This window comes from Papaver somniferum, chromosome 6, assembly GCF_003573695.1.
Source record: "Papaver somniferum cultivar HN1 chromosome 6, ASM357369v1, whole genome shotgun sequence".
Lineage (NCBI taxonomy): Eukaryota > Viridiplantae > Streptophyta > Magnoliopsida > Ranunculales > Papaveraceae > Papaver > Papaver somniferum.
This window is the reverse complement of record NC_039363.1, coordinates 50,372,598-50,390,880: the sequence shown is the minus strand read 5'-3', so window position 1 is coordinate 50,390,880 and position 18,283 is coordinate 50,372,598. Positions and strand designations below refer to the sequence as shown.

General features: G+C 36.5%; 1 long non-coding RNA gene across 2 annotated transcripts; it reads right to left on the bottom strand.

Annotated features, from left to right (window-relative positions):
• Window positions 1–516: 516 nt before the first annotated feature.
• Window positions 517–3,757, bottom strand: LOC113285650. 2 transcript variants are annotated; one of them, XR_003328835.1, is made up of 5 exons: window positions 3,631–3,757; window positions 3,017–3,062; window positions 1,775–2,886; window positions 1,031–1,094; window positions 517–743 (listed from the first exon to the last, which is right to left on the bottom strand). It is a non-coding gene; the product is annotated as an uncharacterized LOC113285650 (long non-coding RNA). The 2 variants fall into 2 exon arrangements; XR_003328836.1 differs by having other exon boundaries at window positions 3,024–3,062.
• Window positions 3,758–18,283: the final 14,526 nt, after the last annotated feature.

The window sequence follows — 18,283 nt, the reverse complement described above, 5'->3', positions numbered from 1 at the left end:
ATGGCCATGAAAGAAGTAATTTACCACTTTGTTCTTCACAACTTGTATTGTCTTCGTATCATAAACTTCAATATCTCTCATCTTTTGATTTTCTTCACTCTTGTACTTAGTCTTCCACTTTAATATCACTACACCAAATTTAGTGATTAGCAACAATAACTGGCAATTGCAAAGCGGGGTTGCAACAGTTCTCCTCTGTTACGAAAGTATGTTGCAATATTTCGCAACGGATACGTTGCCGTTACGAATATTTGGTCGCAACAGTTAGCAACTGTTTCAATGTCAAAAAGTCACAACTGTTACAAACTGTTGCGAAACTATAATTTGGCAACAGTTCCTCGCAGTTGCGAAATAGTGGTTTTGATCTGGTCAAACTAAGTCAACATCAAGTTTCCACCTGCTACAATTCCCTGTAATACAATCAGGTATCCAATATACACTCGGAAATCGAATTGATCCAACAAAACTATCAAAAGTGCTTGAAAATAAAATGTTGATTCAAATTCAATGTTTGAAAAGTATAACCAGCTTCATTAATATGCGAGTTTCCCCGAAACAAAAGAGTCAGTCCACTCGAATGATTGTTACGACTGATGTAATAATGAATACACAGATCTTTTACCAATAACTTCTAAAGACTGATTAGTTATGATGTGCTTTCATGTACTATCTCATCTTCATCCAAGTCAGCAGATTGATCAGTCCGCCTACAGTCTGAACCTAAGTGCAATGAATGTGCTCTTCTGAAACATGTACAACGAAGAGAAACCCATGAGACAGTATCAACAACTAAAAATCCTGAAGTTGTTTCTATATGTTTGTGCTGTAATATCACGGCTTCTGTATTCCTAAAAGTCCATTATTTCGAGCAACTTTTACTTATCAACCAAAGCCACAAGGAAAGTGTTTCGATCAAAAACATTGTGACAAGCTATAGGTACTAAATATTTCATAAACCAGTGTTGATGTATTATAATTCAAACTAGTTTACCAAAGAAAAACTAAACTTTTGTGCCTTCATATAATTTACCTTTGCTATTAACGGTTTCCTTTACATAACCATCTTCGAACTTCACTCTTTTTACATCGAGCCCCTGAACTTATAAAAATTTATTAATCATTACAAGGATTGAAAATAAAACATCAAAATATTACAAAGAAAGAATTGTTAAAACGCAAAAGGCAATGGTCTATGGGAGATGTTTCGACAAACAACCTCATCGCCAGTGTTGATATTACTGATACTTCATATGATTCAATGAATCAATTTTATATTTAATGATGATGGAACAAGACAAAAATGATATGCACATAACCATAAAGTATCAAAATTTTAGTCTTGGTAAGCAAAGGAATATAAGTTGTATATATTAAGATAACAAGAACTATATAGGTAATGGGTTAGTCCCATAACAAATACCAGGGAATGAATCAACTGTCATATTCTTATTACGTGTATGGCGTAACTAATGTTATTCAGAGATGTTTTCTAGATATCGAAGATTGCAGGACAGGAATAGAAGAACAAAACTGAGTGACAGGTGGTTTAAAGCAATCATTTAAGGCACAATTAAGGTCTTCTAGTACACCAAAAAAAATACTAGGTGAGGTCAACACGACACATTGTAGTCATGTCTTGACCTTGGGGTTTAAAATGAAGAGCTTACCAGAAACAGGGGATACTTTCTGAAGAACGCTAATGAAAAAAACGTCAGTATTCTGATAATAGGGCACTATCCTCACCCAACGTTCTAGACGGAGATCTGAAACTTACATTTCCTAAGTATCAGTTGGACTCGCAGTGATCTCACACTTCTTGGTGACATGATTAGAAACTGCATTACAGACATTTTGACGTTTCTCCTCCACATTCTCCATCTGATTGTCATTTCCAAGAGGAACTACATTTTCATCTAAACCCGAAGGAACCATTGTCTCGGCACCAGAGCTTTGACCGGAAGATGCTTAGTCGCAGTGGCAGTTCTATGGTACGTAGACACATCTTTGTAAAAAGATAACCCTACACCCTTATCACGGACCTGCTATACAAATGCCAATTAAATGATGTTATATACCTCATACACAATAGTATCAGTTATATCGCTACATTAATCATCCAGGAATCTCTATCTAGAAGTGTACATGAATAACAATCATAGATATCAGAATATCAAAGGTTGAGTATACCATTCTTCCACCCACTTTAAGCAAAGCAGTACCTGCAATGAACTACATGAATAATTTTGGGGAATTGATAAATATTTATGCTCTTAAAATGCAAGTCCTAATTTCAGAAGTACTGCAACCGTAAAGAAGAGATCAAATGACACTTAATAGTTTATAGAAATCAAGCTCAAGTTTAAAAGATAATCTACATCATGTCATTGCAATTGAGTACAATTTGCATTCAAAAACAAGCATTATAAGATAAACAAAGGTAAGGATTGATGTACACTTATCTCCTTGTGAAGTTTGTCGATCAACAGATGTTTCATAGCTGCATGTTCTTGTTATGCTATGAGAAACCAGCTTAGAGTTGAAAATGACTTTGAAATGTACAGTTGTAGAGCATAGTAGACAACATGACTTGTATCTCAACAGTAAATATAGGAACAACAAAGCTCAAGCAAAATCACTAAGAAGAAAATTAACGTCCTGTAATGGCAGTTGACATTCAGATAACGAACACTAATTAAAAGAAAATATCAACTAGATTGCTTACCAATATGCAAAGAGAAAAAACATGCTTCAGTCTGTGCAAGATTACTACAACATCACAGTCCAAGGTACCCCATCCTGTCAAAGCTAACTCCTCATCACAAGAATTCATAAGACATACCAGTGAGCAGTGATTTTCTTCCTTGTTCATTCTTGGACCTCGATGCACTGTTTCATCACCACCACAACACCATCATCACCAAAACCCTGAATGAAGTTCAATCATAGTTACCTGAACAAGACCTAGTAGCATAGATTTTGAGAAGAAGTAAAGCGCTAATTAAATGAGTCTTATCACCTCAAACCTTATACTCATTAGCTGCATTCACAGTCTACTCCAAGACCTGAATCTCCCAAAACATAAACAGAAAAAATATTTCAGAGATCGAATATAAATAAATTACACATACTTAACCAATCAAATACAAATAAATTACAATGAATGAAACATTAGGGTCGACTCATCTAAAATAAAAAAACACTAGATAGAGAAAAAAATGGTGGATTCAAGACAAAGTGGTGGTCAGGATGACAAAGATTAAACACCTAAAACAATTTTCAGCTGAACAAAAAATTAGATGGGCAAGCTTGAAAATTATAATAATTTTCCAAACCAGAATTGATTCAACGGGTAGTAGAGTTTAAGATGGACTGAATTCATATATGAACCTAGATTTTCAGTCATAGTTATAAATTAAAAGATAGACCAAATTTCTGTCTGAAACCCTAGAAAAATTGTGACAAAAAATTTCAAAAATTTTAACTCTCAAAATATAGACTAAGATTTTAATCTCAAAAGATAGCTAAGATGCGATATCTATAGATATGTGATCTAATCATAAATCAGACACGAAAATAGATATGAAATCAAAGAAATTAGGTTTTCGAACTAGTAAGGAATTTTTCTGATACCGTTTTTAAATGAAAGATTCATCTATCATTTGCTCCAGTGATATACTAAACTCTGTATTGAACTTAAGAATATTTTTCAACCATGAGAGAAGAGGATGAGATAGAGAATGAGAGGGTCTAATCTTCTTCGATAATAATCGATAATAGAAGCGATAGAGAACCGAGTCACTTTTGAAGCAGACTCCCGAGTATCTGAATAGGCTGACTAGTGAGTCAGTTTAGAAGTGTGGGCAGCAACACTAACGAGCGACACATGTGGAAATCTAATCTGTTGCTAATCGCAACAAAGTGAAACAGTTACGAGTTTTGTAACTGAGTAAAACGTTGCTAAAGTTTTGCAACTGCATTTCGCAACAGAATATTTTGCAACAGGGGCTAAGCTGTTGCAAAATCTAGTTACTAATCCTTGAATTTGGTGTAGTGTATAGAATTTTGCTCCTTTGTATTGTAAGTCTTCAACATGTATTTAAAAATATTCTCCTTGTATGTTGCTTTACTTGGATATGAAATTTGCTCCTCCTTGTATTGTTGCTTGTAAACCTCAAACGTCTTCAACTTTCCTTGTAGATTTTGATTTCGCTCCCTTGTTGATGATGATGGTGTTTCTATGGATCTGTTGTTGGAGAGAGAGAGAATAATTCTAAACACAAATCAAACTACAAGAAGGTGGTTTTCGTCTATAGACATCACCCTCATGATTGAAAATAGCACTCAAGAGATCAAAGAATAGTGCTTCTATTGGTGGGAGGTTGGGTAGCTCACCATTCTACCCGGAATTAACGTACGGTGACACACACTCAAAAGAAAGCTCTTTAGTCAGCTACAAAGAAAATTTGTTCTGGTACCTCTGTTGATTTGAAAATAGGTAGTATCCACTAATGATCGATCAACAACTCTAATAATGCATTTCTCCCTGCTCCTTATTTGCATCACCGGCATGATTAAATCCATTATTTAACACTCTAACAAGCAAGAAATCCAACGTAGTTCCCTAACACTTCCAAGTTCAGCTATGTCGGTCAGAATCTCTATGTAGACATACCTACTAGTATGGTAGTGACTCTAAAATCTCTACAACTTGGATGTTTTTTTATGCAAAAATTTGAAAAATCGACTCAAAAATGCTAAAAACTCTATATGCAAAATATCCAAACACTCCCCCACACTTAAACTCTACATTGTCCTTAATGTAATTGACTCATCCTAAGTAAATTCAAGGTGCGAAATCCTAATATGATATGCAAAAGAAGAAAACTAGAAACAAAAAGGATAGAAAATATAAAAATTATGGGTTGCCTCCCATTCAGCGCTTAGTTTAACGTCCTCAACCTGACCTTTTCATTAGCGTCCATACACCAACAATCTGAAAATCTGGTAGTCCATCCAGAAAACAATCTGCAATTCTAATAACAGCTTCATAAAAACATTAGCACAAGATATAAATATAGAAGCTATCGCTTTATTGAAGTTTCCCCCACACTTAGTTCTTTCAACACTCGAAAGTGGATAGAGAACATAGAATTCGGGAACTTCAAAAGGTTCCTCATCTTGGTGAACCTGCACAATGCTAGAATCAAGCACATCAAGTGGTGGATACTTAGAAGCAAAATAATCCGTTAAAACTTTGGAAGCGCACAACTCCAGTCCTAAGTGAGGTATTTTCCTAAAAGTTGGGTGAACAATTCTTTTAGAAGCTACTTCAATTGGATGGAAAGGATCAATAGATATAGAATTACGCAAAAGATTAGACAAACCTTGTATCGGATCCTCATCTTTTATATCTATTGAATTATTTACCTCAAGTATATCGTGTTCCTCTATCGAACTCTTAGTTTATGCTTCAAACAAAATCTCAGTATCATTATATTCCTTGGAAAGCTCAATTGGGTCTTCCAGAAAATCAATCAATTCAATTTCATTCTCAATCTCAATATATTCAACAACCTCGTCATTGAAATCGGAATCCTCTTCAAAATCGTCATTATCACAACGACGTTGAAATTCCAATTCTATGACCCTGTCAATTTCTTGAAGAGTCACTTCCGACGCTCCAATTTTTTACAGTTGGTTGTATCGCGTATAGAGTTTTCTGACGTTAATACGCTTTCCACCATTAATAGAGTTTCTAGGCTGTATCTCCTATTTTGGAAAGAGTGAAGGAAAAGCACGATGAAGAGGAGTATATTCCAAATTCTCTGTGTGCACATTACTAAAGTGGATGCCCCTTAGCCATCTTCATTCCAGCTTATTATTTTTTCGCCCATAACTTCTTCATATGACATGAGATTGACCCTATTCTTTCGCCGTTGGCTTCGTATTCGCATCTTCTTCAAGATGATGGGAAGAAATCCTGACTTTGAGCGAGTTCCACTTTGTCTTTGGCCTTTCTCCACTTGTAGACTTCACTTTTATAGCTCTTTTCACTTCTTTTTGGATGTTTTACCTAGCAAAACATAAATAAAAGAAAACAAGAGTAATATACAATAATTCGCAAGAATGAATAGCAATTACTAGCATGGATTCGACACTAAATATATGCAAAATATGCACTCAACAGAAGATGATTTTTGCAGTATTAATCTTTATGGTTTTATATATTGCAAACTTGTTATGGGATATGTGTGTTTGCATTCGTGAACAATGATTGTCCCATACTTTGTCAAAAGTTAAGTCTTTCGTATGTCGATATGCATGTATTGATAAAAGAATGGATGAGATTTTGACATTACAAAAGTTTTAAGCCTATTATGTCATTATGCAAATATTGATGGAAGATAGGATGAACTTTTTTTACGAGGATTATATCTATTGTATGTCATTGTGCAAATAGTGATGAGAAATAGAATGAATCCTTCTCTATTCCGTAGTATTGAACTTCCCTGATCCATATTGTATGTATAAATTGTGCGGCTCCGTAAGTTCTCTTATGTCGAGCATGACCTATTTAATTAATCATGGGTTTTCTTGTGGTTAATTTAATTGAGTATTTTTGGATTCAAATTCATATTCGTATGTGATTTGTTATGTCCAAAGAAATCCTTCTTTTATTGTGAAAGTAAGGTCGCTCTTGGTATTCTTTCGGGAATGACATTTTATGGGGGAGAGTTCTTAATTGAACTTGTGCTTAATTACCAAATCTTTGTGGGGAGTGCGACTGTGGGATATTATAGGGATTATCTTTTATCTTAATAAACTCCTTGATGAATGCATTTAGCTTCGGCTATATGATGATATCTAAAAAGTTGATATGTGCTTACTTTTGGTCATGAAATGTCTCTATGGAAATTTCATTAGGATCCCACTAGTTTTCGTACCTTTGCCAATTTTATTAACCAAAAGGGGGAGAACTAATGTGTAGTTCACACTACAAATACATATGGTTTTCGGATCATTATGTAAGGGGGAGTGGTTTCCATGTGAGGTGAACTATTGAATGAGGGGGAGTGATACATATCACCATAATATTGTTGTCGAAGTTGTGATACAATTGAACTTTGATCCTGTATAATAATACTATGACACTGTATAACAATGATTGAGAATTCTTGTTTTCTCATTGTTATGACTACAGATTTTCAACAACGGTGATATTAAACTTACAACCTTTGGGATCATTGGAGTACTTGGAAGTGATGAAGATTTCGAGTAATGTTGAAAAACCAAGAAGATCAGGCATGTGGAAGACAATCTACAAAAGTTTGTTTATCTATTTTTGTATTCCATATGTATTGATAGTTTTGTCACTAAAATTGACAAATGGGGAGATTGTTAGAGCATTTCTCGGTCGAACTCGCATGCGTTGCTTACCAACACATATTTCGAGAAATAGATAAGCGAGATAAACTCGGCTCGAAATAGCAAATGTGTATAATCAAATTCTATATAGCAAAACGACTTTTGTCTCAAGATATGAGATAGAGTAGATAGACTTTTGAGTGATAGATAAGTTCAAGTCTCCACATACCTTTTAGTCGATGAAGTTCCACCAGTTCCTTGAGTAGTTCTTCGTCCTTGTATGATGATCGCCATGGAGTCTTGAGCTCAACTACACTTTGTATCCTAGTCTGAGACTTATCTATAATAGTAGACTAGAAATTAAGACTTATAGTTTTGATCACAAACATTGTGACGAAAGTCATGTTAAGTTTTAATCACTTGAAAATGGCTTTGGCGAAAAATGGATTATAAACAACAACTATATAACGTCCTCTAAGAATATTTCAATGATTGAAATGAGAGTTTAGATTATATAACCATTGTTGGATATAAGCATTGTGTGGTAACTCATACATGTATAAGTTCTTATTCCTTGAACCAAAGTATGCGTACTTTGCTGCTCAGGAAAATCGGAACAGAGTCCGCGAACCCAGTCCGCGTACTGTCGGAGGTTCTCATTCCTGAGAAAATCTTCTGGAGTTTGTAAACTATTTACAAACTTATTCCGGGTACTTAAGTCCGCGTACTTAAGTTGGTTATTTTCTAAAAACGATTATTTGTGAACTTAAACTTATATAAACTAAGGAATGCAAGTTTGCAAACCGTGGCTATAAAGTTCATGAATCGATTCGAGTGAATCAAATCGTTTTTGTTTCAATTGTCTCTATTATAAAGATCTAAGAAATTGAAAAACTCTCTAACTAGTTAATTTGATTCATTTGAACTAGTTGTGGTAAAGAAGAATATGGTTGATATGAAAGTGCTCATATGGCTAACCATTTGGTTAACTAATGTTGAACCAACTAAATGTACAAGCTTGGGTACGGTTATACAAACCTATAAACGTGCATTTCATTTGTGTGTAACAAGCCAAGTTTTGATCTAACGGCTGAAAAATATTAGCTTGAATCTAATCATGTTTTCATCTAACAGTGAATATTGAATGCTTTGTTACTAAGCTAACATTGATTGCAAACCCTGATTTGAAAGACTATATAAGGGAGAACTCTAGCAACTGGGAAACCTAATCCACACACCTCCTGTGTGATACTAGTTGTATTAGATAGAGTCGATTCTCCTTTAACCTTAGGTTTCTACTGAGATCTTGTACGTTAATGACTTGAAGACTTCATTGGGATTGTGAATCCAGACTGATACTACTTTCTCGTAGTTGTGTGATCTGATCTTGTTGTTTCTATCGTACTAAGTACAATCGAAGGATTGACTTGAGATTGATTTCTCTGATAGGAAAGATATAAAAGTAGTCACAAACATCTTCGTCTCATAGTTTGTGATTCCACAATATCTATTTTCGCCATCATACGATTTAGATTATTGTGAGGTGATTGATAATACTGAGTTGTTCTTCGGGAATATAAGTCTGGTTTATCAATTGGTTCCTGTTCACCTTGATTTATCAAAAGACGGAACAAAAACTCGTAGGTATTTCTGTTGGAGACAGATTTATCTATTACCTTAGACTTTTCTGTGTGATACATATTTGTTTATTAAAGTCTTCGACTTTGGGTCATAGCAACTCTTAGTTGTGGGTGAGATCAGCTAAGGGAATCAAGTGCGTAGTATCCTGCTTGGATCAGAGACGTAGGAGCGCAACTGTACATTGGATCAATGTTAGATTGATTGGGGTTCAACTACAGTCCAGACCGAAGTTAGTTTGTAGTGGGCTAGTGTCTGTAGAGGCTTAATACAGTGTGTGTTCGGTCCCGGGGTTTTCTGCATTTGTGGTTTCCTCGTTAACAAAACTTCTGGTGCCTGTGTTATTTCATTTTCACATTATATTTTTTTATATAATTGAAATATCACAGGTTTTGCGTTTGAATCAATAAATTGGGAAATCCAACCTTTGGTTGTTGATTGAAAATTGATTGATACTTGAATATTGGTCTTTGGTACCGTTCAAGTGATTTCTCTTGTATTCAATTAGACTCGCAGATTTCTATTTGCTTGAGTAAGTATTGAATCGAGAAAAAGAGATATAACTCTTTGATATACTTTCATTAAGATTGAGTCTAACTGACTAGTTGATTCTCTTAAAAGTATATTGAAGTTAGTCCATACATATTGCTAATCGAAATATTGGGTGTAGTTTTTAGACCCCCTCTTTTTCATTCGATCTTCCTGGATTCCTTGACATCAGCTGGTAATATACCTTTGTCAAGGTAATCATGGATTGGAGTCCTCCATCGTCTTCTGCTTCGTTTCCACTGTCCTCTTCTGGCATGGATTGATCTTCGTCAGACTCCTTTGTTTCCTCATCCGATTCTTCTTTTTCTAGGCGTGTTTCTTTCGTCTCTCTCATCGCTTGTGTTTGGACAGCCAAGGTCTCCTCGGTGCCTGAGATAGGTCCTCCTATCGAAAGTTCATATATCCTCTCGATTTGTACCGTCGTGGTGTTTTTATCCCTTAGCATTGAAGATATGAATGCCAGGGCATCCGCGTGCCTATTGTCTTTTCAGCAGACGTGCCTGAATGTCACGTTGATAATTTTGGACGCATGCTCCTGGGATAACTTCAGATACGAAGATAGTACCGGATCCAGAGTTTGATATTTCATCTCGATTTGTCTAATGACTAGCTGAGAGCAAGGTAGTTAATATCGCGTATCGGTATCGTATCGGTCGGGTCTTATACACCTATACAAGTGATAATATCTGTTTTTACAGGCGGTACATCATTTAATATAAAATTTCAAATAATTATAAAACCATAGTTAAAAATAACAAGAATCATACACATATCTCAAATTTCCAAAATACAAGGTGGTTTATTAGCCAACGTTGTGATTGTTGTCCCATTATGTCGGTAAATCTTTTTTATTATCCTTCATATTTATTTTTTATATTTCTCTGCCTTGCAATCGAAATATGGTTTCCATCTTATATGTTACCATATAGACATTGATTTTATATTATAAATATATTATGGCTTTTTACCTTCTCCAATTGACATTGTACTTGTCCGTAAAGACTAGATGCATGTTGATGAAAAAAATATTCATGAAACCGATATTATCGGTGTACAAGTAAAACCGATATATCGGTCTGTACCGGCCTGTACAACCAATAATATCATTTCGTCTTTGTATCGCCGATATTTTTGATACTGTATAGGTATTTTCCGATATCGGATAAAAACTTGTAATATCGACCTGTACAACCGATATTGACTACCTTGGCTGAGAGTCACTAGTTAACCGAACATCTGACAAGCCTAACTCCCTTGCCAAGTGCAGACGATGTATAATTGCTTCGTATTCTGTGATGTTGTTGGTGTATTGTTCGAATTCTAACCTGAATGTGTAGATTAGTCGATCTCCCGTAGGGGTTGTTATTACAATCCATATGACTGCGCCTTGGCTATTGGAGGATCCATCTACGAATATTTCCCACCTTCGTGAATTCTGAGGTTCCAGCAGGTCTTCGGGTTCTTGCTTGTGTTCCTCCATTTCTGGGATGTCGTCTATTTCTGCTTCTTTACTGAGAGGCAGGTCTGCTAGGAAATCTGCTAAGATTTGTGATTTCTCAGCTATCCTGGTTTCGAAGATTATATGGAATTGTTTAATCATGGCATTCCATTTTGCCAATCTTCCGATTTTCTCCGTGTTATCGAGGATCTGGCCAATCTGAGCCTTTGTGAAGACTTGGATGGTGTGTGCGTCAAAATATATCCTTAGTTTTTGAGTTGCAATCACTAAGGCATATATATAAGTTGTTCCACCTTGGTGTAGTTACGCTCCGCTGCATTGAGTGTTTTGCTGATGTAATAGATGGGTTTTTCTCCTTGCTCCTGGTCTCGTACCAATACTGCGCTCATAGTATAGCTTGTTGCTGCTAAGTATAAGGTGAGTATCTCACCTGGATCCGGCTTCTGTAGGACGGGTATTGAAGCCAAGTATTCTTTGATCTTTTGAAAAGCTTGTTCGCATTCCTTAGTCCATACGAACCTGTTTAGTGTGTCGAAGAATGCTTTGCATTTATTAGACAATCTTGCTTTGAATCTTCCCATGGAGGCTAAGATTCCATTTAGATTCTGTAATCCTTTTAGTGTTTGTGGAGATGGCATTTCCATTATTGCTCTGACCCTTTCAAAGTCCACTTCTATTCCTCGCTTTGTCACCAAGTACCCTAGGAATTTTCCTGAGGTAACTCCGAACGCACACTTCTCCGGGTTTACTTTCATGTGAAAGCTTTTCATGGCTTCGGATATCTCCCTTAGGTCCGACAGATGATTTTTCGCCTCTTTGATTTTGACGAGCATGCCGTCTACATAAACCTCCAGTATATTGCATATCCACGGTTTAAATATTTTGTCCACCAATCGCTGGTATGTTGCCCCCGCGTTCTTTAGTCCAAAAGGCATCCTTGTATCACAATACAAGACTCGTGGGGGTAAAGAACGCATTATGCTCTTGATCTTCTTATGCGAGGGCGATTTGGTTGTAACCTGAGTAACCATCCATAAAGGACAGCCTCTGGTGTCCTTCGGTTGCATTGACCAGTTGGTCAGCATTGGGTAGCGGGTAGCTATCCTTGGGGCATGCTTTGTTAAGATTTCTAAAGTCGATGCAGATGCGCACGCCTCCGTTCTTCTTAGGTACTATCACCATATTAGATATCCATATGGGATACTTAACTTCTCGTATGAATCCTGATGCTAGGAGCTTTTCTAATTCCTTCTCTACTTCTTCGTGGTAGATATCCGCCACCTTGCGGATACGCTGCTTGAATGGTGCAAATTATGGTTTGAGCCGAAGGTGGTGTGAGACCAGATTTGGGCCAATCCCTGACATATCTTCCATTAACCATGTGAAGACATCTAAGTATTCACTTAGTAGCCTTTGTAGTTTCGTCTCCTCATCCTCTTCTAGTAATGTGCCGATGCTGATCATCCTTGGTTCTGCCTCCGTTTCGATGTTGATTTTCTTTGTTTGCTCTACCGGGACAGGTTTTTCTTCGGAGGTCATTGAGGAGCGCTTTTCTGTAATTGTCATTTGGCGGAAACGTTGGCTCCTGGGGTAGCGGAGGTGCTTGCATCCGGGGCCAATGAGGCCTCGGGAACCAAGAAGTTTACATCCTTCACTTCCTTAGTATTTGCTTTTCGTCTTTTCCTTTTGTGTTATTGTGCAGCGACTCTTTCTTCGTTAAGTCTGACCTCCACCAAATTACATAGCCTCGCATCTTTTTGATCCCCTTTGATTGAAATTTCTCACATGGGTGTGGGGAAACAGAGATATTGATGATAAGTTGAAGTTGTTCCTCGTAAGCGATGGACCCATAGCCTTCCCATAATGACATTGTATGGCGAAGGTGCATCCACAACACAGAATCCAGTGTTTGTCACCAAAGGTCCTGCTCGTACCTATAAAACAACTTCTCCTATTGGTCTTGAAACCGCTCCATTGAAACCATAGATTGTGCAAGTGGATGAATCCATTTGCTCGGCTGTTAACCCAATACGTAGGTACGGTTCGTAGAAAAACACATTTAATGAGCTGCCCCCATCAATGAGTACCTTCGTAACGTTCCATCCATGAATTGGTGTAGAAACCCAAATTTCGCACAAACGTTGGGTCTAAATTTAAAATGTTGTTGCGAACCGAATCTAACAACGAACGTACGGTAAGCCCATTATACCGTTTAAGCGTAAAATGAAGAACTATGATTTTGGGCATACTGAAATCTTATTAGGCATACTGAATAAAGACAAAAAAGGATGTGAAATAACAAAATCAGAAATCCCCTTAACCAATTTTTTTAATGACAAATCTACCCTTTACGTATTAGTGTTAGTAATCTGGAATAATGATTAAAACTTTTGTTTAGTGATTAAGATAATTTTCAGAATTACAAAGGTTTGTTTAGATGAAAAAAATTGGGGAAAAAAATAAATCAAAGTTTTTATTGAGAAGGAGAGAAGGAGAAAGTGAGAAAAAATTTCTTCTTGATTCAATGGAGGATGAGGAGGGCCATTCTTCATCTAAAAAACCTAGGAAAATACATATCAACTACAAATGATCCATAAATGGATGATTTCTTAGATTGTGAGAATGATTTTAAACTACAAAAATGATCCATAAATGGCTGATTTCTTAGACTGTGAGAATGATTTTACACAAACTCAAACTCAAGATGATGATTTTTATGAGCCAAATCCATATGATGAATACATAGATGAGGAACCCAATGCTTCTAACACACATGTACACTTCTATTTTATGTTTAATCTCACTTTTGTAGCTTGAAATCATCAAAAAAATTGTATTTTTCATCATGGTTCGGCAAACCAGGACTATGTTCGGCTTAAAAATATAAGCCGAACCCACTAAATTGATGAACAGTTCGGCTAGCTGAATTTGTTAACGTTATACGCCGAACCTTCATTTTCCAACTTCCAACCTATTTGCAAGATCCTAGTTCGGCTTATATTAAAGTCTAATAACAAGCCGAACTTATTCTTGAGCCGAACTATATATTTTTCCAAGTTCGGCTCATATTCAAAAAATCACATCAGTCGAACATGATACTGATTTTCCATGAAACACTCAAATTCGTACACATTTAGGGGTTAGGCTTTTTATTACATATGTTTTCTATTGTGCAGCATTTCCATAGGATGAACCAAACAAAAAAAAGTGGAAATTACTAAAAGTGTTAAGAAAGTGAAGTCTAATGATGGAGAATACCAAGGTCGATATTAAACTCATTAAAATTAATTAGATCTTATCTTCAACTTCAAGAGAATGAAAAGAACAAACACAACGCAAAAATAATGAGGTCATTCCGACATCAGACGAAAAAGTTATGGCCAAAATAAGATCGAAAAACTTGAGTGCGCAAAGAGAAGGTTCGGTTGATAACTCAACAACACGAGCTAGCCGAAACTAGATCCTGCAAATCAATATTTTTGAAGTGTTTACAGAGATAGGTTCGGCTTGAAAATGATCTAATCGAGTCAGCCGAACCTGACAACCACCTGGGGTAAATTTCACTTCTCAGGTTCGGCGGGGAAGGTTTGCAAGGTATTAGCCAAACCTGACACTGTTCTAGGACGTATTCAATACACATTTTGGGGTTCGGCTAAAAATTGACATTTACGGTTTAACCGAACTGTTCATAGACACTTTCAGGGTGAAATTTCAAGAATAGTTCGGCTCAAAACTCAACTCAATTATCAGCCGAACCCGCTACTGTAACCGTCAAAAACCCTAAGTTTTTAGCAATTTAACCCATTGAATCCATGAAAAACAACAGATAAAAGATTGAGTTTGTAGGGAATACCTTCTTATCCTCATTTCAGTATTTGGAGCTGAATTTCCGATTCAATTTCCGGTTCAATTATAATTTTTACACCTTCATCTTCAACAGGTTCTTCTTCTTTAGTTCATGGATTGGAAGAGGATTTAGAACACCTGAAGTTTGCTTTTTTCTTTGTACGATCCATTATATAGTTCAATTTAACCGATGATCGAGTTTTCACGAATCTATAATTAATTGCAGTAATGAAAAATAAAATCTAAGAGAAAAGGAAGGTGGTTTAGCTGGAGGAAGAAGAAGAGATGTTTGAATCACCCAATAGACATCCCTTATGAAATCACCTAGGATGGAAAAACTATTTTGTATGTCTTGAAAGTTTTTGGTATGCCTAAAATCATAGTTCAAAATGAATAAGTTGGGCCAAAATGAACTCCTAGGGTTGGTCCACTTTTGAAAATCCACCGAGTAGTGCCAAGGGTCCTTAGCTGGACGTCTATATCTGTAGTGCGGCAAAAGTTAAAGGTCATCAGGACTTGCCCGTTCCCATGAGTCTAAGCTAGTCATTTGCATTTAGCTAGCCGTCCTCCCAAATGTCGACATATTTGATATAAGGTTCCTTTGTTCCCAAGTCTTTCCTTCCAACTAAGATCCTGGGCTTATATGAAATCTTTTGCATTTTTGGTATTAATATCCAATAAATTTATAAATATGGGAATAATACTTTTGGAAATGAGTAATAATATTTAGGTTTTAGAGTTCAACCGTTTGATCTTAGGCATTGAATTCTAGGGTCCTAGATGATTGGAGGAGACTATAAATAGGGAGCTATTTCATGAGTTTTGGGGAGGAAAAAATTCCCAGAGAATTAGGCATTCTAGTAAGAGAAATATTCATAGAGATTGGACTAGAAAGATTGAGAAAAATAATAACTCATAAGAAAGTTGGAAAACGGTGGTATTACGGTAGCTAGATTCGGTTCGCGGAGCATCATCGGTTGGTTCTAACAAATCCAAGTTACATTTTCTTATCATCTGCTAAACAGGTACACGACGTAATCGTTTGGAGTTAATATATGATTTGGTTTTTTTAGCGCTTGCTGTGCAATGATGCTTTGATGATGGAATAAAACGAAATACTTTGGTCGACTGTTCATATACATGCTGAGAGTGTTAGTTCTTTTCCTATACAAGATGATTAATTAATTTGTTTCTTATTAATCCATTGTTCCCATTACAAGCTATTGATCTGATTTCCCTTGTATTTATAGTGCAATAATATACGTGTCTAGCAAACTTGCATTAGGCTAGATCTATTTTGATTTTCTTTAATGCTTGTCTGTTAACCATTCAATGATTTGGTGATAATGATACGAACATGGTCATGGGTGTTTTGTCTTCATCTTCATAGTTTGTGATAACAGGTGTTTGCAATAAGCCTAGCTAAGCCATTTAGGTACCCAAGTGAATGCTTGATATTTGTTACGCTGAAGTGCATTGAGTTTTGTTCTCGTGGTGCATTGCATGAATCCTAATCGCATCCTATAAGCGACAAAAGCGTTATGTCCCTGTGTGTTTCATGCTGCAATGAGATGATATGTGTTTCAGTGGTTAATAATAATAATAATAATAATGATGCTTGGTTGATTAGCGGAAATGCTATTCAGTGCTCTAATCACAGCACTATTTATAGCTCAAATCCATGTGTCCCAGTATTATTGGTCAAGATTGTTAAGCTGTGACCCACCTTTTTACCAAAATCCTCAAATCTAGGGTCTGGATGTGGTTGAGTGCTAAGTAGTGCTGCAATAAGTATGTGAAATAGCAGCTCCCGTTGATTAGTGGTCAGTGATTGATAGTCAATACTGTGCTCTGTTCCATGCTTTTTTTCATCTAGATTTTGCATAATAATAATAATAATAATAATTGAGAATAACAAAAATAATAGTAGTTTGATCAATATTGACTTTCAGTGATAATAATAATAATAATTGGTAATAATAATATTGGTTTAGTTGATATTTCGGTTCTTGGCTCCATTTAATAATTCTTTTGCAGTAATAATAATAATTTCATGATAATATTTCGATAATAATAATAATAATAATGTTTTTGGGATACTAATTGAAGTTGTTTTCTTTTACAGGATATAGTGAATATAATTATTGGCTAAATTTAATTTATGAATATTTTCTTGCTGCAAATTGAAACCCTAAATTTCCCAATTATAAAGTAGAGGCCGATCTTCGGATTGGACGGTTTGGGTGCCTCACACCTTCCTAACTCATATCTTGGTTCCCGGACCTTTCTCTGTTTTGGACTAGTGCTTATTTGGGTCACAACTCCCTAAGTTGGGTGGCGGCTTCGATAATTAATAATTTCCACGTGATTCCCATTATAGATATTTAGAGCTCCTAACCGATTTCGACGGTTACAATTGGAAGGGTGATCACCAAAGGATCGTTGTGCATCTCAACCTCTTGGTTGACATCTCTTGTTGAGAATGTTAATGGCTTATCCATCCATTCTTCCCAAGTGTTAGTTGGTGGTCCACTTAGTTTGAAGACTTCGTGGGTTTCCAACTTTCTCATGTTTCGAGCCAATTCAAGGATATCTTCGAGTAACTCCTCTTGCCCCCCGTTAGAGAAGGTGATCATGTTGATGTATTTGTTGTCCTGTGGTAGCTCCACCATTTTCTTGGGGGATATTTCAGTATCAGCAGGTTGCACCTGCACGTACTCCGTGAATTTTCCTTCATCGATGAATCTTTGAATTGTGTTCCGCAGGTGGTAACACGTGTCCGTTGGATTCCCTTAGTACTGATGGTACTCACAATACTCCTTAACATTCTTTGTTTTGTCAAGTTACTTTCCCCTAGTGTTAGGGTAAGTAAAACCCGGCTTTGCTCCTTCCTTGCTTAAAATGTGGGAGAACGTGGTGTTTAGCTTTGTGTAGATTTTATCTACGAACTCTTCTCTGCCTTTTCCCCTGCCTTTTCCATCTCCGTACTTTGATCTTTTGTATCGAGAGCAGGTTCTTCCTCCGGTTTCATTTTGTCGCTTAGGTACTTCCGGAATTGGTTCCAGAGAGTTTGTACGCTGCATAGCCGCTGCTGCTTTTGTTTGTGCCCTTGTGTTTTCCTTTTGTATCTCCTCGAGCTTGATGTAACGATCTTGAACAACCCGAAGCTCCCCTTCGGAATCCAGAGCTCTGTTGTGAAGCTCAACGAAGATATCTGAGGTTCTGTCAAGTCCGTATTTATAGCAATTAATGCTAATTTCTGGATTGACCTTTCATATTGCTTGGCACGTCTTCTCTCACCTGTATGTGTATTGCATCAATGTCTCCCTGGGTCCGATGGCTAATTCAAATAGCCTATCTAACCCCGCCTTTGGAAACTTGTTGTACATGTATGTCTCCAAGAACACCGTAGACAATTGCTCAAAA